At 37.2% G+C, this 23,259-nt stretch overlaps 1 protein-coding gene across 1 annotated transcript in view; it reads left to right on the forward strand.

Annotated features, from left to right (window-relative positions):
* Positions 1 to 23,259, forward strand: part of LOC129952525 (28S ribosomal protein S9, mitochondrial) — a 73,118-nt gene that overhangs the window by 40,852 nt on the left and 9,007 nt on the right. The window lies entirely within an intron of this gene.

Consider the following 23,259-nt stretch of genomic DNA (forward strand, 5'->3'; position numbering starts at 1 on the left):
CGCCTGTAGGTGATTCTGTTCGAACCTCGAGTAATTGACATAATAAATTGAGTATACCTGCTGCTGTTTCTTGAGTAGTTTAATAAGATCTATCAGTGATTCTTTTTTGTTTCTGCTGGTACGCAGAAGCTTCCTGAGCTCGTTACTTGAGAAAAAAATACAAAGTCAATTTGATTAGGCAAAGTGTTTTTTTTAATTTTTTGAAAAATAATTTTTTGAAAAATAAATAAATACAAAAAGAGGCTGAGACACTGATAACTTCCCATCCCGACTGTCGATTTGTCTTGCTTAAAATTTTTAACAAATTTGCGTTCTATTTTTTGTAGATTTTATTTTTTATAAAAAAAAGGACTGTTGGATTTTTAAATAAAAATTACTGAATATCGAAAACAATATTTTCTGTGAAATAAAATAAGTTTGAAGCCAATATTTTTAATTTTTGAAAAGCTATTTGAGGCGAAAGTAAATTTTTACCAAGTTTTAGTATTGTTTTGTTTTTAGAGTTTTATTTTTTGTAAAAAAAACCTGTCAATTCGATTTTTCTCACGATTTGTCCTAATGTTGAAAACCATATTTTTTATAAGTAAAAATTAGTTAGAAGCTATTATCTCAAATTTTTGAAAAGATATTTGAGTCGAAAATCATTTTTTACCAACTTTTGTTAAATTTTTGTTCCGTTTTTAATTTTTTGTAAAAAAATGTCCATTCGATTTTTTTTTCAAAATTTTACTGAATGTTGACAACAATATTTTTTGAAAGATAAAAGTAAATTAAAGCCAATATCTCAAAGTTTTGAAAAGATATTTGAGTCGAAAATCAATTTTTACCAACTTTGAGTAATGTTTTTTTTAGATTTTTATTTTTTATAAAAAAAACTGTCAATTAGATTTTTCTCAAAATTTTATCAGATGTCAAAAACATTATTCTTCGTTGCACAAAATTTGTTTAGAGATGAAATCATATTTCAGTCGTAAAATTTTGGAGGTGACACATTTTTTTTCAGTTTTTTTGATTTATTAAAAAAACCGTTTTTTTTCAAAAAATGTACATACTTAAAAAATTACTTAAATTTAATTCAAGTCTCTATCGTTTTTGGTTCGTAAGATATTTAGGGTTAACCAAAATTTTCACATTTTATTTAAACTGCTATGGTAAAAAAACCACCCACGCAATTTTCTTGAGAGCCCTTTCTGCATCTTTCTGCCTTATTATCCGTATAACAAAATTTATTTGAAATCGATATCTTTTCTAGTTCTTGAGCTATGGACGACGAAAAAAACGTCGCGAACGTACGGACGTACGAACGTACGTACACACGCACGCACAGACCTCTTTCTTAAAATCTTTTATTTCGACTCTAGGGACCTTGAAACGTCGAGAAATGTCAAAATTTTCAATTTGACAAATCGGACCCATTACAATAACTTCCTATGGGAAGTTAAAAAGAGGTTGAGATGCGGGATTTACACTGATATCTTCCCATCCCGTCTGTCGGTTTGTCTTGCTTTAAATTTTAACAAAATATTCTAAGGTTAATAATTTGAAGTCAATATCTTTCTTTATTCTCCTAATACTTGAGTCGAAAACCATTTCTTATTCTTATAGTTTTTGTGTTTTTTTTTTAAAAAAGTTATCAGTTGAATTTGTCTAAAAGATTAAAAATGACCAACAATACTTTGCATATGATGAAAAAAGTTTGATTCCAAACGAGGTTTTTAATCAAAATCTATTTTTTAACAATTTTAGTTGCATTTTTTTAATGTTTTTATTAACTTATTGTAATGGGTCCGATTTTTCAAATTGAAAAATTTGACATTTCTCGACGTATCAAAGTTTTTAGAAAGATGTCTCTGCGTGCGTTTGCGACGTTTTTTTCCTCGTCCATAGCTCAAGAACCAGAAGAGATATCGACTTCAAATAAATTTTGTTATACAGATAATAAAGCAGAAAAATGCAGAAAGGGCTCTCAAGAAAATTGCGTGGGTGGTTTTTTTTTTACCATAGCAGTTTAAAAAAAAAGTTTTTTTTTTTTGACGGGAGGAAATCTTCAAAAGGCACTTGGTAGTATTCGACACCAAGTAGTGTGGGACTCTTAACCACTAAAACCACCCCTTCATCAGGACCAATCTTGAAGGATCGACTTCCGATTTTTCTTTCTTAATTTTGTACAATCACTTTGGGGGAAGTTTAAACTCTTAATACTTTCCCATGTTTTTTTTTTAGACCATAAGCACATCAGGCTTGGTTCTTCTTAATCTCCGAACATGGTTTCTTATATTCAAGACGGACTCCATTTCAGAATTAGTATGACTTTGCAGTCTCTGGTTGTGCGATACAGCGTATTTTTTAACAACTTCTGTAACCATTTCTATTTGTAAGTCACGATGTAGATCGGTATTTCTTATGTACCAAGGTGCATTAACTATTCCACGAAGGACTTTGTTTTGGAATTTCGGTATTTGTTTTCTTTGTACAGCCCAATAATTGGATTCCATAGGTCCAAACAGGCTTTAGTACTTGATTATACAGCATTATTTTGTTTTGGATTGATAAATCAGAGTTGTTACCAAACAACCAGTACATTTTTCTATATTTCAAGTTTGGTTCTTCTCTTTTCTTTTTGATGTGCTCTTTCCACTTAAGCTTTGCATCCAAAGTCATTCCAAGGTATTTGGCCGTATTGGCGTAAGGTACAGCTTGATTATTAATCATTATTGGAATATTGTTTATCTTTTTATTTGTAAAGTTTATATGTGAAGATTTTGTTTCATTGAGTTTGATACGCCATTTTTCGGTCCAAGCTGTCACTGTGTCGACGGCATTTCGTAGTTTTACTGCTGCCTTAGAGACATATTTCTCGGGTACATAAATTTCGGTATCATCTGCAAAAGTAGCCATTATGGTATGATTACCAACTGGAATATCCCTTGTAAATAGTAAATACAGGGTAGGACCTAGGACACTTCCTTGTGGTACACTGGCTTCTATTTTCTTCAATTCCGAGTATTCTTGATCGCACCTTACTCTAAACAATCGGTCTGAGATGTACGATTTTAATATTTCAAAGTACTGCCTGGGAAGATCCCCTTGCAGTTTGTACTCAAGTCCCTCATGCCAAACCTTGTCAAAAGCTTGAGCAACATCTAAGAAAATAGCTGAACTTACTTGTTTTTCTTCTAATGTTTTTTCTATTACATCCGATATATTCTATGAACTTGGTCTATCGTGGAATGTTTATTTCAAAAGCCAAACAGATGGTTTTTTAGATTTTGGTAAGTCTCTTCAGAAAAAGTTTTTCAAAAACTTTTGCCATAATTAGTATAAGCGATATTGGTCTGTAAGCCGTCACTTCTGTAGGTGGTTTACCTTGCTTTGGTATGACAATTACTTCAGCAATTTTCCAATAGTGCGGGACATACCATTGCTTAAGGCATGCATTTATTATATATTGGAGTTTTATGAAGGCTTTCAATGGCATTTCTTTCATAACCTGAGCAGTAATTAGATCGTAACCTGGTGATTTTTTATTTGGTAGTTGATGTAAACACATACTTTTTATTTCTTTAAGTCTTACAATTGGTATTTCACTTTCATCTATCTTATCAACAAACTGTACGTTATTTTCAGCCGCGTTTGATGAGTATGGCTTAAAAACATTCGCAAGATGTTTAGCGGAAAGGTTAGCTTTTTCTTTCGGGTTACCGATCCATTTACCATCTTTAGATTTCAAGGGCGAGTTTTGTAACTGCGGTCTTTTCAGGAGCTTGGCTGCTTTCCATAGCGAACAATCGGTTGAAGCATCAGTCGTTAAATTCCTTAGGAATGTGCTGAGTGAATCATTTTTGAATTTGTAAATTTGTTTTTTTAAGATTGTTGCTTATACGGTTAAACGTTGTTTTATCATCTGGAAATCTACTATTTTGCCATTTTCTTCGAGCTCTTCTTTTCTCTATTATCAACTCTCTTATCTCTAAAGGATATTTTATTTCATTTTGTCTTCTATTAAAAAATGTTAGAGTACTTTCTTCAGCGGCCTGTTGCATATCAGCAATAAATTGTTCCACTTCATGGTCAATTTGCTCGATTGTATCCAAAGGAGATCTTAAATTTATAAAACTTAAAAGCTTTTCTCTAAAATCACTCCAGTTTGTTTTCTTATTAACAAGCTTTGGATTACTTTTTATTAGTACTTCTGATTCACTTAGTGATAGAATCACTTAAGTATGATCTGATGACAGGTCATAATTACCTTCGATACTAATGTGATTTCGTTTGATTCCTTTAGCTACGAAAAAGTCAATAAGGTCTGGTATTTTGTTAGTATCGGCCAGTAAGTTGGCGACCTGTTTTGCATTGAAGTCTCCGCCAACAAGAAAGTTATGCCCAAGAAGATTAAATAGATCTGTATAGTCATCTTCTGTCGGGGAGCGCCTTGGTGGGCAGTATATAGCTGCTATCTTAAACTCTTTCTTTTTCATACCAATACTAATAGTTGTTACTTGCATATTTTCACTAGTAAACTTGGCTCCTTCATAATATTTTAAGCTTTCTTTTATAAGAATCGCCGATCCACCTCTTGCCTTGTCAGCTGGATGTGGAGCGTGGTAACATGAATAGTTTTCTATTACATTATCTAGACTTTTCCCATTGGAGAAATGAGTTTCGGACACCAGGCAAATATCGATATGTTCTAGATTTAAAAAGATTTTTAATTCGGATGAATGTTGTATAAGACCGTTTGCATTCCATGTAGCGATTTTAAGTGGTCTGTCCATCATTGTTTTTTAAAGCGACTTTTTCGCTTCTTCTTCGTTTCTGGGCAGCCTCTATAGCTTGCCGGGTGATTACACTTGCAGTTCACACATTTTGCTTTCTGATCTTTGCTCATAGGACAATTTTTAGTTGCATGTTTTCCTTCGCACTTTACACAAGCAAACTCTCGGTTGCAGTATTTTTTTGTATGACCAAAAGCTTGGCAACGTTTGCACTGCGGAACAACTTTAGATTTTCGGAGTGGTTCAGTTTTAACAGCTATGTCCAAGATTGATCTTACTTAATAGATCTCCTCGAGACTTTCTTTGCATTCAAAAGTAAGCATGAATAAAGGCAGCAACCTCTTACTTGTCATTGATTCTCCAGAGGATTTTTTAATTGTCTCATTCTTAAATAGATTAACTGCATCAAGGGATTGGAAGTCTTTTTGTACAAGATCTTCTACTACTTCCTGGGGAGAGCACGAGGAATGAAGACCTCAGGCTACTACTTTTATTGACCTTGTAGCTTTGTTTTCATATGAGTGCCATTGTATTTGGTGTTTGCTCAGTTCTTCAGTGACAGATCTATACTCGTCAGCTTCTTCGACTGTGACTTTCCAGTTGTCTTTGTTGTACGATGTGTATTTGCAAGCTTTTTTAGTACATTTTTCTATAATTTTCTTAAGATCTCCAAAAATTGCAAATCCTGAGATCATAATTGGTGGTGGTGTAATTTTTTAGCTGCCTTTAGCGTGAGATATTGATTTAGCAACAGCTACCACTTTAGTTCCTGTAATCAACTCTTTTTCTCAGTTTAAAACAAGAGCTCTTCTTCATCAGTTTGATATTCAGGTTCAATATATTTTGGACTTAACTGAATCGTGGACTCTGAATCTTTCTTGTGAAGCAAGGAAACTTTCTCTTCGAGTTTTTTTCACTTGCAGCTGAAGACTTTGAACTAGAACTTCAAGTTGTTTTCTTGCCGCTATTTTAATTTGCCATTCTTCAAAGTAGTTCTTTGATTTTGATTGGTCTTTCTCTTTGACTTTGTTGGAACTCTGTTGATCTGTGATGTCGATCTCTTCATTGATCTTGGTTCCTTTTTCGCTGATGTTTTTAACATCTATAGTATTGTTTGAAGTTGTCGATGATGTAACCCCTGAAGTAAATTTGTTTGGGGGATCTCTCAATATTTGTAAGTAATAATTGGTCCTCCCCAGAATCCATAGGACCGACCTCGTAAGAGAGTGGATTTACCAGTTTCACTGGAGTGCCACCTGGGGTATTTAATCTAGTCGTTTTTTTCATTGCCATAATTTTGTTAACTTAGTGTTCGTACTATAAATAGGTCAGTTACTTATATCCATAGTTTATATACAGCCGCCCCACAGGGTACAGACGCTGACCAGTGTGCCGCTCAATATGTGTCAGACGCTCTGCATTCAGAGCGGTATTTCTGTTCTTTTGCTCCTAGTTCCTGAAAAGATAAATCAAGTGACTCAGCTCATGGATCCAATGGATCCAACGCTCATCGTTAGTTGGGTACCCAGCGGGCACCGCGAGGAGGTGACGATGCGATTTTGCCACGCCAATAAAAAACTAACAAAAAAAGTACTTGGTAAAAATTTACTTTTTTATTGTCTTTAAACTTTTTTTATTTCACAGAAAGTATTGTCTTCGATATTCAGTAGTTTTATTATAAAAATCCAACAGTCCGTTTTTATATAAAAACAAATTCTAGAAGAAAAAAAAATTTGGTAAAAAATGAAGTTCGGTTCTTGATATCTCTCAAATTAATTGCATTCATCCAATTTGAGAAATGCTACTTAAAAATTTGTTTTCGACTAAAAATTTATTTAAGAACACTAGATTTTCAAAATAAACTATTTCTTTATATGAAAAATATTGTTGGTAATTTTTAAATGTTTTTAAGAATAATTCAACTAGCAACTTTTTTTAACCCAACACGAAAACCTATAAATTGTTAAGCAAGACAAACGGGATGGGTTGTTGAGTTATCAGTGTGGGTCATAACCAAACTTTTTTTTCTTATATAAATAAATACAGATTGGACTTTTTTAGAACATTAACAACAAAATTTAGCACCGAATGAAATCATTTCGAAGCCGTAACCTTCATTTATTCACGAGATTTTGAGAACCGAATATCAATTTTTACCAATCTTACGTACGGACTCGAACGGTATTGATTCTTTTGAGGTAATTTTCTACCACTTTTTTGGTACATATTGCGTGGTATCTCAGCCATAACTTGTAGAATGTTGTTTTATAAGTGCTTAAGTGTTAAAGGTTTATCTGCATAAGCACGGTCCAGCATAAAAGCACAATACAAAAAAAGTCCTGCTGTGTCAAATCGCAAGATCTTGGTGACTAGTTGATATCGCCACTACGAACAGTCGAAGAAGTAAGCTCCACTCACACCTCCGGACCAAAGAGTGCACCATACATTGACTTTTTGTGGATGTAATGACCTCTTTTCAATTACTTGAGCATTCTCAGAACCCCAAAAACGACCATTTTGTTTATTAACATACCCACCAAGTAAGAAATGTGCTTCGTTGCTGAAGAAAATTCAGTTCAAAAAATCGCCGTCCACCGCCTTACAGTGGTCCGTTTATGCAAAACTGCTTCCAATATTCGTATTTCGAGTTGAGCAGGCTAAAGTTTTTATTATAATAATTTTTTTAAATTTTTTTTCTTAACTTTGAATGTTAAAACTAGAAAAAGGGCTTCGAAACGCTTTTCGTTCGTTTGTGTTCGTAATATACGGTACCATTATTTTGATCGATAAATAAAAAGAAAAAAAATGTAATGTTTTTGGAAATACTTCTTTTTGCACACTTTTTCGACTTTTTCGAGGTTCAATGAGTGGTGCTAAGATCTCAACTGATTCAGAATTCTTATATATTTCTTAACATAAAACCGAAAGGTCAACCGCGTCATTTTGCATCGAACTGAGCTAGGGAGATTTGAATTGATGAAGTCTAGTCATTTGTGGTGGATTTAAAAAAGATGATTTTATTTAAAAAATATCACCTTACATATTCTAGTCGCTCAAGGTGCTGTGTTCTCTAGTCTGTACATTTATGTGCTGAGTAGAATGAAATGTAATGTATTTAAAAAAGATTATTCATTTTTGTTTTATGTTTATTACCTTAGATTTGCTATTATTTTTTTTAATCCTATAATAAAATTTTTAATAATGCATTTGCATGTGACATCATGAATACCACATTCAATAATATTAAAAGTCAAATAGCAGATATTTAACCAACATCTATGACTGTGAATTAGGAGTTCTTTTTAACTATGATAGACGGAAACAAGAAGACACTAGGGAAATCTAAGCGATCTTCTTGGCGATCCGTCTGTGCCACAAAAGAAGAAACTTCTGAAGCCTCTAGGTTATGGAAAATTCTTTCAACTAGTCCAGCGATGCCAAGCTGCTTGAAAAATGCAGACGGCTCCTGGACAAATTCAAGTAATGAATTGCTGAACTTACTATTCTACACTCACTTTACTGGTAGTTCTCTTACCGCAACTTGCAACAATTATATACGTTCAAGTTCAAATACAATATATCCACAAGGTCTGATCGCAAAGGGTCAAGCTACAATGAGCTCTCAACAGCTTCAAACCATTTAAATCTGCAGGACCAGATGGAATAATACCAGCCGAGTTACACAAGACTTCTAATATAATCGCAACAATCCTTGGGGCAATTTTTACCAGCTGTCTTTACCTGGTCCATGTTCCCTCGGCATGGAGAGAAGTTAAAGTTGTTTTATACCTAAAGCAGGTAAATGCTCCCAAGTTAAGCCTAAAGATCCACGCCTATCTTCATTCCTTCTTAAGACCTTGGATAGAATGATTGATATCCATTTAAGGGCAAGTATTGATACAAGACTTCTGTCTTCGTCTCAAAATGCCTACTGTAAAGGTAAATCGGTGGAAACAGCGTTACACACTTTAGAACGCACCGTCGAATATTCCCTCCATCATAAAGAGTTCACTATGGTTGCTTTCCTTGACATCGAAGGTGCCTTTAACAACGTGGACACATCTGCACTGACATCTCTAAATGTAGAGAGTTCGCTTCGGGAGTTAATTTATTTAATGCTGACTATCAGAATAATTAACTCAAAACTGGGCAACTCTTCTGGTAGACGATTCGTTAGTAGAGGGACACCGCAAGGTGGTGTTCTATCCCCTCTCCTCTGGAACCTAGTGGTGAATGAAATCCTAACTAGTCTGGATGCGGAGGCCTTCAGAATGATAGCCTACGCGGACGACGTTGCTATAGCAGTTTCAGGAAAGCATCTTAATATCCCAAAAGAACTCTTACAAAATGCCTTGGACAGACTAATACTTTGGGCTGATCGGAGTGGACTGGGTGTTAACCCACACAAAACCAATCTAGTCTTATTTTCGAGGAAATACAAAATTCCATTTGTCAACCCTCCTTATATTAAAGGAATCCAATTAAAATTCTCAGACGAGGCTAAATACCTGGGTCTTGTCTTAGACAAAAAACTAAATTGGAAACGTACAGGAAAGAGTCAAAAAAGCTACTGTAGCTCTCTTTTCTTGCAAAAAAGCTGTTGGTAATAAATGGGGTTTAAAACCATCAGACCGATTTTAACGTACGGTGTGGCAGTATGGTGGACTGCTTTAGAGAAAGGTATAAACAGGGATAAGTTAATTAAAGTCCAACGTTCAGCCTGCCTATGTACAAGTGGATCGCTTCGTACGATCCCAAGCGCGGCACTGGACACCTTGCTCTACCTTACACCTCTTGACATATTAAGCAAACAAATAGCTGCAAGCTCTTCTATTCGCCTCAAAGCTTTGTTACAGTGGACTAACAACAACATTGGCCACTCCGTAACTCTAAGGTACTTAGAATCAATTCCAAAGCACACAGACTACACCATCCCCCAACTACAATTGGACAGTAACTTCCAGATTTCTATACCTACCAGATCTTTTGGAAGGATAGGACATTCTTGGAGGATGAGTTTATCCATTTTTACACAGATAGGTCAAAAACCAAAGAAGAGGTTGGTGGAGGTGTGTACTCTGTACGACTGAAATTAAGTCTCTCATTCCGCCTTCCCAATAATTGTAGCGTATTCCAGGTGAAACTTTTGGCGATAAAAGAAGTATTGTCCTGGCTTAAAGAAAACGTGATATTAACATCTGATATCCGTATTTTCTCAGATAGCCAGGCCGCTATCATATCTCTGGACTCTGTATCTACAAACTCCATAACAGTCCATAACTGTCGATCATCTCTTATGGAGATAGCACAAAAGTTTAATATTCACCTTTGTTGGGTGCCGGGCCATAGAGACATTCCAGGTAACTGTAAGGCAGGAACGGTACAGTACAGCTCATCCTACCACGTTTGGCACGTACTGGCATACCAATCGCTACTTGTAAACTGTTGCTAATGCAAGACGCTATGGGGAGGGCAGGCACCAAGTGGAAAAACATCACTACGTGTCAAGTCACAAAAAACATCTGGCCAACACTGGAATTAAAACGTTCAAGGTGCTTGTTCTCTCTAAGCAGATCGCATATAAGCTCGATAATAGGTGTCATAACCGGACACTGTCTAATATGAAAGCACCACAAGATTAGGCGTATTCTCAAATGGCTTTTGCAGAAGCTTTATGGATGAGGAAGAGGATGAAACAGTTCTTCATCTTCTCTGCACATGCCCTGCTCTAGCAAGAATTACCTAGGAGAATTCTTCTTTAACGATCTAAACGATCTTAATCATATCAGTATAATCCGCCTCTCACGTTTCGTAAGGGACTCAAACTGGTTCCATTGAGCTTAGGAGGAACCCTCAAGATACATGTGGTATCACAATGGGCCATTAAACTGGCCCAAGTGTGTCCGTTTCCATCTTGGACAGCCACTATAACCTAACCTAACCTAACCGATATGCAAAAGGGCACAAAAGAACTCCAATTAAGATGAATCAATTGAGGACGAGCATAATTACGAATATGGAATCTCTCCACTGCACGCTAGAATCAGATGCATGGAAGGAGGAGGTACTGATGAATCGATTGAGACCAACGAGGCGAAAAAAAAGAGATCCAAAGGCGTTTTCGCGTTGAGCTCGGCCTTGATGTGGATAAACCAAAGCAAGGGTTTTAAAACACTTATGACGGAAACGCAGCAAGAAGTTTTTTGAACAGTCAGGTGCAACCGCTCAAATACCTGGAGTCAATGGAGAAGTTATTATGAGGCTCAAAGTAATATTGAACGTTATTGCAGAGAAGTATTGAAAGAAACCGGCAGAGAGAAGCCCAGGAATGCCAAAATAAAGACTACAAGAAATATCGATATCAGAATACGTGTAAAGTTTTAAGGAATCGACAGAATGATGACCTATTTAACATGCTTGCAACCTCTCGGATCCACTGTACTTTAAAACCGCAAAAAATGTATATAAAAAAATCGTTAATTTGATTGAAATTGATTTTTTCAAAATTATATTGCTTTGGTATCACTTCACAATATAATTAGTTAGTTAGTTAAAGATTTTTTCAAAATTATATTGCTTTGGTATCACTTCACAATATAGTTAGTTAGTTAGTTAAAGAAACTTTATTTATAATATTTCAATTATATCTACAATAAATTTCATAGTTTAATATGGTTTGGCTTAAAGCCGTCTACCAGAATGACATTATAACAATATTATACATTTCTTACTAAAATAGAAAAATAAAATAAAATTTAAAATTTAAAAGTCGCCTTCGACTATTCGGGTTCTATAATTCAGTGCCATCGTTGTGTATTTATACAATTTCTTCCAACCAAGACTTCCATTCAAAATACTTAAAACTTCGCTCATAGTCATTATGGATTTACCGAAGAATCTGACTCGAAATTCACTTAGAATCGGGCATCTGGCAATAAAATGATAAATATCTTCTCTTTCCTTGAGGTTGCAAATATCGCACAAAATAGGTAGGTCCGGACGATGTGGAATGTAGTTAAGGTTGATCATTTCCCCTCTTACTTTAAATATCGTACTTATCATTGAAAGCGGTAATCTATTTAAGAAGTAGGAGCTTCCTTGTAAGTTGTAGTCGAGCTGGCTATATATCGTCCTATACTGAGAAGATTGAGCCTCCAAGGTATAACCACTGTAAGCTGAGCGCGCTACACCACCCAGTAAATTTTGAAACATGTTTCTCAGAATAGTGGGTCCGATACCTGGTTGAATCTGTAACCTTTCTCCACACTCAACGCCTATTTCTTCCCATTTTCTGACGAGGTTGCCTCTTAAAGTAATTATCGACTTGAGGATCAATTTGGGTAGTCTTGTTTCATTCATCTCCAGCAGCTTTATTATATAATCGAAGTGTATTTTTAGCGTATTTAAGAATAACGGTGGCATTGTAGTTTCAAGGTGCACCATGTAATTTGGAGTAGAGGCCGGCAACCGAAAAATGCGTTTAAGAAAATATCTTTGAAACTTTTCAACAACCTCAAACTGCCAGCAACCCCACACTTGAGCACCATACAACATGATGGAAGAAGCAGTGGCACGAAATATCTGGATCTTTGCGCTATGGTCCACAAACCTACTCTCTATACAACGTCCCCAGATGGAATAAGTAGCTCTCTTTGCCTCAGCTAATTTAGTTTCGAAATGTTTTTTAAAGTTAAGGTTAGCACAGATCAATACACCGAGATACTTATACTCTCGAACAATTTCCAAATTCTGACCCTTGTAGGTCCACCTTTCGTTTCTCGAGTATCTTCCACCTCCATCCCTGAAGATCATCATTTTAGACTTTCCAAGGTTAACAGTCAGGTTCCAAAGATCACAGTAGCGCTCCAGACGGTTGATCATGAGCTGCATTCCGTCAACTGATTCCGCCAGAAAAACTATGTCGTCAGCGAAAATGAGGCACGGTATTCGTAAACTTCCGAACTCAATACCCCCTCCCACTTCCTCGACAATGTCATTTATAAACAAAATGAACAGCAAAGTACTCAACACACAACCTTGCCTTACTCCCATTTCCGCTTCAAAGTCCTCTGATGTAAATTGTCCGTCCCATACATAAGACACATTGTTTTCATACATTGCTTTCAGCAGATTCACAACTTTGCTTGAGATACCCAAGGTATAGAGCTTATAGAATAACGCTGCACGGGCAATGGAGTCAAAAGCAGCTCTGAAATCTACGAAGAAAGCATATAGCTTCTTCTTTTTGCTTTTAAAGTAATCGACAATGTGAAATAAGGTGAAAATCTGATCTACAGTCGAGTGGTTTTTCCTAAAACCAGCTTAGAACATGTTGAGTATGTTTCTGTCGTTAACCCACTCTGTTAGCCTTTTAAAAATAAGTGCACTGAATAACTTCACTGAAGAATTCAAAAAAGAAATGCCCCTGTAATTCTCGGGATTATCGTACGCACCTTTCTTATGCAGCGGATAGATAATTGCTTTTTTAAAACAGGCTGACACCTCTGCGGTTTCGAAAATTCTATTGAATTCTTTGGTGAGTGAAAACAGGTACTCGGACGTACAGTTTATATAGAATTCTGAAGGAATCCCGTCATCTCCTGGGGCTTTACCAGATCTGGTTTTTTCTAAAGCAGTCCGAAGTTCCAGCACTGTAAACGGTAAATCAAGGATATCGTCTAAGAAAACCGGAGCAGCATATTGAGGCAGGGGTGAAAACTGCGCAGTGTTAAGTAAACTTTTAAAATAATCCTGAAGCTCGGTTGCGTGCAGTGAAGATCCTATTCTACTGGGCCGTCCGTTAATTGCTTTAGCCGCTTTCCAGAATTCTGCCGAAGACATCGCTGAGTTTAAGCGTTGTATGGATTGTTCATCGTTTTGCTTACGCTTGGCAGAGCAGATGTGTTTGTACTCTTTGTTCGCAGACGCATACATAGTCTTAAAGACATGCAAGTTATATTTTCTCAGAAGCTTTAGTAAAGTAAATGATTTTTTTCTTGCCTTAAAGCATTCCAAGTCAAACCATTCTTGTTTAAAATCATTCTTCTGCTTCCAGTTTTTGGTTACTGGGACTGCAGTCTTCATTATGTCAGTAAGTCTGGTCATGTTTAAATTATCACCCTCTGAACTATGTTTTCTCAGTTCCTCATTTAAATTAGTTTGGTAAGCCCGTACAAAATTTGAACTATTACTCCAATGTAGCTTTGGAAGGAGCTCAAGCGACTTGGAACAAGATAATGCATCTGCCGGCCTTAAATTGCATGTGATTTCTAAAGGCATATGCTCCGAAAAAGTTTGCTGCCCAACACTAAAACTTCTCAAAAGATCATTCCACCTTCCAGAAACTATCCCATAGTCGATGACTGAACACGCCGTTCCTCGGATAAATGTGTATTCACCCTTAACATCTCCTGCACAACTTCCATTCAAAACTCTAGCATCTAAAGAGTCCGCTAAATCCAATATCTTAGTACCTTTACCATCGCATACTTCATCTTTTGACTGACGAATTGAATTAAAAATAACTCCAGCTGATCCGCTTAAAAAGTTATTCTGTGAGCAGCCAATCCTAGCGTTAAAGTCACCGACAAGTAATAGATCCCCGGAGTTTAAGGATGAAAGTCCGTCGCATAGTTTGTCGAAATCTCTCTGCCAGTGATTACAATTCAGATATATAGGAGTGATATACACTTTCGAACCGTTATACGTGACCTCCAATATATTAATTTCTTCTCTTTGCACAAAATTTAAGGATAATCCACAAAGTCCTTTTCGGAAACCAAGAACCTGCCCTCCACTTCCTCTCCCATACGTATTTGTTTTCACCGCCGGCACCCATTTTAGCTTAAAATTATTAAAAATACCTTCAAATTTCTCTATCTCATTATCTAACACATGCGTTTCCACAAGTAAAAATATATCAAAGCTTTTAATATAACTAAAGAAATTCATAACAAAAAATTTATTTTTTAGCCCTGATATATTATATCCTAATATTCTTAAATCTAAAGTATTAATTTGATTCTGGTAGACTTGATCGCTTCATTCTCTCGCACTCATGCTTGTGTTTTGACCCAAAAGCTTTACAGCGGATGCTTTCACATTTTGATGCGGTGGAACGTTGCTAACTTCGTGTACATTCCCATTTGACGTTTCGGGACTGATATAAACGTTGACATTTCTTACTTTGTTTACTTTGTGCACTTCATTCATAAAAGTTTTTAAATTATTTAAAATCGAACAATTACTGCCGAATATTGTTTTTAATGCCTCCATAGGATCAAGAGTACCACACTTTAGCCCCTGCTCCAAATCCCAGGTGAAAAGCTTGTCGGATATGGCAAGCTTATCGTCTTTGAGCATAGCTTTAACTTGTGGAAAATTAGCACGTAAGCACCTGTGGATTGGGACCAAATGGCTTCGCCTGCATCGCATTTTGTATGGGAGATCTTTATGAATGTAAATTTGAGATCCCTTTAAATCCTTCGCATTCTTAAGAACTGTCCATGCTGCATTGCGGCTTTTCATTTTAACAACTATTATTGCTGATCGGGAATCTTTAGCTGATATTGGACGCGCGTAATCAATATCGGAAACATCTGCAGATGAAAGCAAGCCAGCACAAATTGATTTAGCTTTCTCAGTCAAATCAGCATCTCCAACCGCCGGCATATGTACCACGACATTAGACTCCGTGCCTCTTTGCAGTAATTTTTCAAATTGGTCTATGAGCAAATTGTTTTTTCTCTCCAACTCAAGAACTCTAGCTGAGATGCGATCGTTCTCCTGCTTCAACCCCATAATTTCGGCGTGGAGCTCCAGAAAGTCGGCCTTCGAAGGCAGCTGTTGGTAAAGCTCCTTGTTGTTGTCGCGCAGAATCTGCACAAGATTCTCTGTAGTAATTTTGTTGGGGGCGGTCATTGTAGGTTTGGAAGATACTGTTGGTGATATGTTTATGCGCTTTTCTTCTCGTTGTTGTTCGGGTGATATTTCAAGCAGACCTCTTTTGCTCATTTAGTGAGGTTAACTTTACATGCAAACTAGGCAATTCTATTTTTAGCTTAATAGCATAAACTTACTCAGTTGTTTTGATTTTTTGTGGAAGCACACTGGTTAGTTACCAAATTCAAAATATTTTTGAAGCACTTTAATGAAATTTTATTACTTTAAAACGACTTTTTTCAGAAGCTTTCTTAACAAAGACACTTTATTTTTGACAGTTCAAATATCATTCATCACAATATATAATATACAATTTAGTTATTTACAACAATTAGAGAAGAGCTAACCGGCTGACAGCAAGCTTGTATAAGTCACAAGACCTCGGATCGCCATGACAAACCATGAGTTTGACATGACCCTGATACCAACCTCCATCGCTTATGGAAGGAAGTGGTCCTGAAAGCTCTCTTAAAATGCTTAAAAAGCCACCCGAGAGCTTAACCTTGACCAGCTGCCAACGATCAGCCGATATTGTGCCATCAACATCGCTCCTGTCAATGACTGCAACCACGACTCTGCCCTTCGTGACGTCACTGAAACTGGCTTGTTTCCTGATGGGATTGAGGGGAGTGCTGGTGTTGTGCACACGAAGCCGTTTTGGTGTCGGTATGGTCCCCTCAAGAGACCTTTCGCGTTTAGACGTACAGACTTTACTGGTCCTTGTTGCAGCAAAAACACTGTTTGCTCATTCAATGCGAGCGGTTTGCTGCAGTGTCCTTTCAGCCTCCAATGTTGCACCAGAGACCTTTAGGATTTTTGCAGCTTGCCGCCTTTGTCTATATTGGCTTTTCGAGAGTTTCCCCTTTCCATTTCTGGATGTACTCTCAGTAGTAGTGGTAGGGCCATTATTCACAACCCTGCCACTACAGGAATTAGGTCCATGGTTGGCCACTACTCTCTTCTCTGTGTTGGCCGCAGGAGATACGGCAACAGGCTTTGACGCCAAACTGCAGCCCGGTCTTGAAGAGATACCGGCATCATTATTCTTTTCTTTTTTGTTTGTATTCATCATTGGTCTCACGAGAGGTCCGTCTGTACAGAAATTCGCATGTACAGATAAAGCTAGTTAATCCGAAGGTCGGTCGCCAGATATCCGGATACTCCGTTAGGGACTAAGTTATTTTTGAATTGGGACCCCAGCCAGGCTAATCATTGGCACGGGTCGGTTTACACCTTAGATACAGCCCAAAAAAGATTAGAGGTGATTGGAAAAGAAGAGATAGGGTAAGGAGTCAGTTGATGTTAAGAACATCATTCTGATATGTAAGTAAATGATTAGGATCGGTAAACAGCAATGGAGCTATGTTACCTAGGGTGGGAAGGAGCGTCGGGGAGAGGAGCGCTTTCTAGCCTTTTTGCCATTACAACGTGGGAGACGGGAGGTGGTGACATAATCGTTGGATTGTATGCCTTGTTTATGTGGGAAGGGTTAATGATTCTAGAAAGGTAGAGGGATAAGAACGTCCTTTAGTTTTAAGACTCATCTGGAGAAAATGATATTGAAAAAATTGGAAGATCAAGGCTGATGTGAGTGAAACGTTTTTGAGCATTGCTAGAAGATGGTTTAAGTTGTCAACTAGGGCAAGACGAAAAACGTCACTTGAGACTTTATCTACCTAGGACTGCTATACATTCAGACAACGACTCCAGCTCTGAAATCAAACGAAGAATAACTCTTGCAAATCACTGCGTCTTCGGGCTTAGAAGGCAGTTGAGTAGTAATGTCCTCTTCTCGAGTATCTACAGTTACCATCTATAAGACACTCATCATCTCGGTTCTCTTTATGGCTCTGAGGCCTGGACCCTATCAAAGAAAGACGAGAGCGTCTTCGGATAATGTTTGGTTCCGTCTGCATAGATGGAGAGTGGAGGAGAAGATACAACGATGTACTGTACGGGCTGTACAGCAACACCGACCTCGTTAACAAAAAAAATTACAGTGCAGCCATTTAGATGGTGGGTCATTTAACGCGAATGGACATCAACGCTCCAGCCCGGAAAGTCTTGAATTTAACTCCGAGCGAATGCGCTGTAAAGGAAGAGCACAAATCAGGTGGCACACGCAGGTGGGAGAGGACCTGGAGGCAGCTGATGCATGTTAGTCGAGGCACAGGTACCCCCCCCCAGACATTAGCGCCACCTTAGGTAAGTCAGTAAGAAGTAATAGTTCAATAACGCATATTTTGCTTTTTGACGAAGCAATCGAGCCAAAGTCAGCTGTGTCACTGCCTTCATTAATTGGCTACCTTCAATTTCGTGTTAGGTAGGGTATCTTGGATAGGTGCATTTTTAGATACCTTGTTGAACGAGTTGGATAGCTGTATTGAGATAGCTGTCAAAAAATAGAAACAACATTCAGCTGTTCAGATAAAGCAGAGAAACATTTAAATTTCAAAGTCAAAATTGTTGTAAGATAAGAATAAATAAATAATAAAATTTGGAGGCAAATACCTTCTTCATAGCCTTTTATGCATAGAACATCCTCAAATACGTACAACTTCAACTAAAATTGTATATCTTTTTGTTTACTAACACATACATCTCAGCTGTTTTTGATGAGCTGTTATTCTCCACTTAAAACACTAACAAAAAGGTATCCGGCTACCCTATCTGTCTGAGATTGAACGCAGTCATTGAATTCAAAGCTGTCAAGTTCCTATTGGAAAACCTTATTATAGAAAGAATTCCTCATACTTTAAATTGGATTTGAAATATAAAAAACAAGTGAACTCGAAATCTTTAACCACTTAAAAAATACAATATAGTTTAATTTTTTGTTTGACGCTTTTCTTTCAAAAAACAAAAACTGTCATAACCCAAATGACATTCCATCAGCAACAATGTTGCCTGATTTGTATTTTATATTGTATTTAATAATTATATGCATGTACGAGTACATACAAATGTTAAGTGCTTCACTATTTTAATTTATACGCTGTCAATTTAATTAATTTTCTACTTTGATTTGTAGTGTGTTTGGTCACACGAAAATTTCTATCAATAAGTACAGGAGTCATGGCGGCTTTCCGGTAGTCTGACGATCCCAAAGTGTTGGGACTGGCAAAAGCAATTGATGTTCATTTTTCCGTCTGTTTTGTATGGAGTTTTTTTTCGTGAATGGAAATAGATTCAACCATAAAAATACATATGTTAGGTATCGTATTGATGCGGTTACGAGTAAGTTAATTGAACTCCAATCCGGTTACTGTCAGCTTATGGGAAGCTCATTCATTCGGTCGCCATTCATCAAATAACAAAATATTTTTCTTTCTTTTGTCGTTACTTTTTTTCAAAAAAAAAATGCATATACCTACAACACTGACACTGTGTAGTTTAGTTATCTAAAAAAGTACATGGTATCAGCATTCAGCCCCAATCCCCTTGCTGTCAAAGATTTATATCTCTTTATTAGTTCTGTGAAAATGTGCACTTTGTCTCACTCGAAAACTTGGCAATTTATATTCCGCATCAATTACACTGGTATGGTTTTATTTTCTACTCTGCCTCGATGCTGAATTGTATAAAGATACTATCATATTAATTGCTTAGCGTGATGACTTAGGGTCCCATACATGATGAAAAGCGTTAAGGTTTGTTCTTTGCGTAACCTCTAGAAAAAGACTTTTTTTTAACCAATCAAAAAATTGATGATTATTATTAAAAATAATTCCTTAAGGCTATCTCCGGACTCTAAAAAACAGTCTTTTTGTAGTCAGATTGATGTTTTACACGCTGCTCTAGTTTGACACTCCAAGTTGGGTAACAAATACAGAAGTTAGCCTTGCATGTCTATGGATAGATTCGGGACACATTAAGAACTTCCTTTTGCAGTCAAAAGAATTCCTTGAACGCATAGTTTGACCATGGAGTTACTTAATTATTCAGATGTCAAACTGTATTTCACTAAGCGCTACATTCAGTTGAGCATGCAAAAAGTACCAATAACATTACTGTCTACAAAAAAAACTCATAAGGCAAGGCAAAAGTCTGTCATTAGTTGTATTTTGTACGTTAAACAAATATTACTTAGGTTAGGTTGGAGTGGCTGTCCAGATGTTTTTGACACACGTAGACCTCAAGGGTCCATTGTGATACCACTAATGAGGTTACTCATGGGAGTAGTGAATTTAAACAAACCATTTTGTACTTTTAATAAAGTTAGAGAGACGTTTTGTGTCAATCGTTGCCAGTTCACTGGTGTTATCGAAGAAGGGATTACCGAGGAAGTCATTCCTTCTAATGGAGAGTGCTGGCCATGTACATAGAAGGTGTTGGACCGTTTCGTCTTCCTCCTCGTCCATGCAGCTTCTACAGAAGTCATTTGTGAAGACCCCTAGCCTCAGAGCATGTCTTCCTATGAGGCAGTGTCCCGTTATTACTCCAATTGTAGAGTTTATACTTTGTCTGCTCAGTGATATCAAGCTTTTTGACCGTTTAAAGTCAATACTTGGCCATATTTTTGGTTGCTAGGCAGGTGGAACTTTGTGACTATCTAGCATTTGTTGTTTCTAGAGCATATTGCTTGAGAAGATATTTGCATGTAGCAAGTGGTGTTCCTATGTTATGTTTTTGTCTAACATAAAGCAGAAGTGTTCCGTTTTTGGCGAGCTACTCGGCTTTGCAATTTCCAGGAATGTCTCTGTGGCCCGGCACCCAAATGAGGTGAATGTTAAACTGTTCCGTCATCTCATTCAGAGATGATCGACAATCGTGGACTGTTTGAGAGTTTGTGGAGACAGACGCGAGAGATTTAAGAGCGGCCTGGCTGTCTGAGAAGATTTATATATCCTTACAAGATATAACGTTTTCTTTGAGCCAGGATAGTGCTTCTTTAATCGCCATTACTTCTGCCTGGAATACACTACATTGATTGGGAAGTCTATAGGATAGACTGAGATTCAGTTGTTCTGAATAGATACCACTTCCAATTCCGTGATCGGTCTTTGAACCGTCAGCATAGAAGTGTACCGCATCGTCTTCCAGGGGTCTCTCTTCTTCCCAGGAGGATCTTGAAGGGATGGACACGTGAAAGCTTTTACCGAATACCATTTTTGGGGTGGTATAGTCTAAGCGATCTGGGATAGATCTGAAACAGTCTAGAATGAGAGGTGGCTCTAAGCCTTACATATGAGTTGGCGGCCACCTTTTTGGAGAAGATGTCAAGTGGTGTTAGGTTTAAAAGCACTTTCAGTGCTGCGGTTGGTGTTGTGCGAAGTGCTCCTGTGATGCACATACCTGCTGACCGCTGGACTTTGATGAGCTTATTTAGATTTACCATCTTGTCCAGTGCGGTCCACCATACGACGACGGCTCTATAAATGAGTATCGGCCTGATTACCGAAGTGTATAGCCAGTGGGTTATTTTTGGGGAGAAGCCCCATTTTGATCCTATGGCCTTTTTACAAGTAAAAAGCGCTACAGTAGCCTTTTTGACTCTTTCATCAATGTTTGCCTTCCAATTTAGTTTTTTGTCTAAAATGAGGCCCAAATATTTAGCTTGATCGGAAAAGCTTAATGGTATTCCTCTAATCTTGGGTGGGCTAATCTGAGGAATTTTATATCTTCTCGAAAAGAGTATTAATTCTTTTTTGTGTGGGTTGACGTCCAATCCACATTGATTAGCCCATTTAGTTAGCCTGTTTAGGGCATTTTGTAGGAGTTCCGAGAGAACTTGGGGTTGCTTCCCAGATACGGATATCGCAACGTCGTCAGCATAGGCAATCACCTTAAAACCCTCTGCTTCCAATGCAGTAAGTAGGTCGTTTACTACCAAGTTCCATAAAAGAGGCGAAAAGACTCCACCTTGGGGAGTGCCTCGATTCACCGATCTGGTGGTAGTAAAACTTCTTATGTTAGACATTTATTGTCCTGCTTTTGAGCATGAGACTTATAAGATCTATGAGTGACTTCTCTAATTTCAGCTTATCCGTTGCTGTTGTGATCGCCTGGTAACTGACGTTGTTGAAAGCTCCTTCAATATCTAAGAACGCTACCAGGTTATATTCTTTATATTCGAGGGAATGTTCAATAATACGTACCAGCGAGTGAAGTGCTGATTCTACTGATTTTCCCTTAGAGTAAGCATGTTGAGCTGTGGAAATGAGACATAGTTTTAAATTATGTCTGATATAAATTTCAATCAGTCTTTCCAAGGTTTTAAGAAGGAAGGATGATAGGCTGATTGGTCGTAGATCTTTAGGGTTAACGTGTGAGGGTTTCCCTGCTTTGGGAATGAAGACTACTTTTGCCATTCTCCAGGCTTTGGGAATATATCTCAAATATTACTTATTTCCTTCCAATTTGACAAGAAACCCTTTTAGATAAGACATAAAATGGAATTAGGCTTTTAGTTGAATGGCAAAACATGATCAACTGCCATTTTGACATAAGTTGACCTGCCTTGATTGTAAGTAGGGATTTTTCTTGATTTTGCTGTCAACTTTCAAATAAAGTTATTTTAATTGGAAAGCATTTTTTCTGACAGCTGGCCAATCAGATAAAAGAACTCGCCCTACTTTCAATCCCTTTGTCTGAACCTGCCCAATATAAGTCATAGTACTATAAATATCAAATTATAGGGTAGCTTTATGATAACCCCAGTTTTTAAAAACCAATTAAATGTTTTCAATTGCTAAGACGAGTCCAAATTTAAAAAAAAAAAAACTTTTTGAGGCAACCTAAGGTTATCTTTAGTGCTTAACCAGCCTAGCAAACATTAATGTCCAAGCGAGGAATGGATCATTTTTTCAATCGATTTTGATAGAATTAATTCAAATTCCAACTACAATCCCTTAATTTGCAAAATCTTGAAACAATTTATTGATAAGCCATATGTGGAGTCTGAACTTAAGCTACGAGCAGCCGACTTTTAAAAGCCGCAAACGTTTGCGGTTCTGACGACATTTTTATGTCATCATTTGCGAATATCGACGCATATCATCTGAACACCATTTTGAGACAGTCTGCCATTATGGATGAATCACAAACACGCTTCAGCTTCGTGTGCGTTACGGTGGCCTTGCTTCGAGGTTGCTTTGAATGACATTTCTATTATTTCATCCCTCCAAAGAGCAAATATTTTGTTTTTTTTACATTTTTTTTACAGCTGTTGAGCTATCAGACAAAGCAAATGTTCAGATAATTGGATTAGAGCTTCAGTTTGGAGGCACATTGCGATAGCATGCATGGAATTCCTATGGCTGAACTCGTTATGGCTGAAACACATATGCGCTTCAGCTTCGGCTTCGTCTGCGTTACGTTAGGCCTGCTTCGAGGTTGCTTTGAATGACATTTCTATTATTTCATCCTTCCAAAAAGCAAATATTTTGTTTCTTGACATTTTTTTACAGCTGTTGAGATATCAGACAAAGCAATTGTTCAGATAATTGAATTAGAGCTTCAGTTTGGAGTCACATTACGTTACGTTACGTTCTTTTTCTTACGATTGTCAAACGAAACGTGAGGTCGAATCTCCATTGTCATA

Source organism: Eupeodes corollae, chromosome 1 (genome assembly GCF_945859685.1).
Source record: "Eupeodes corollae chromosome 1, idEupCoro1.1, whole genome shotgun sequence".
NCBI classification, from domain to species: Eukaryota; Metazoa; Arthropoda; class Insecta; order Diptera; family Syrphidae; genus Eupeodes; species Eupeodes corollae.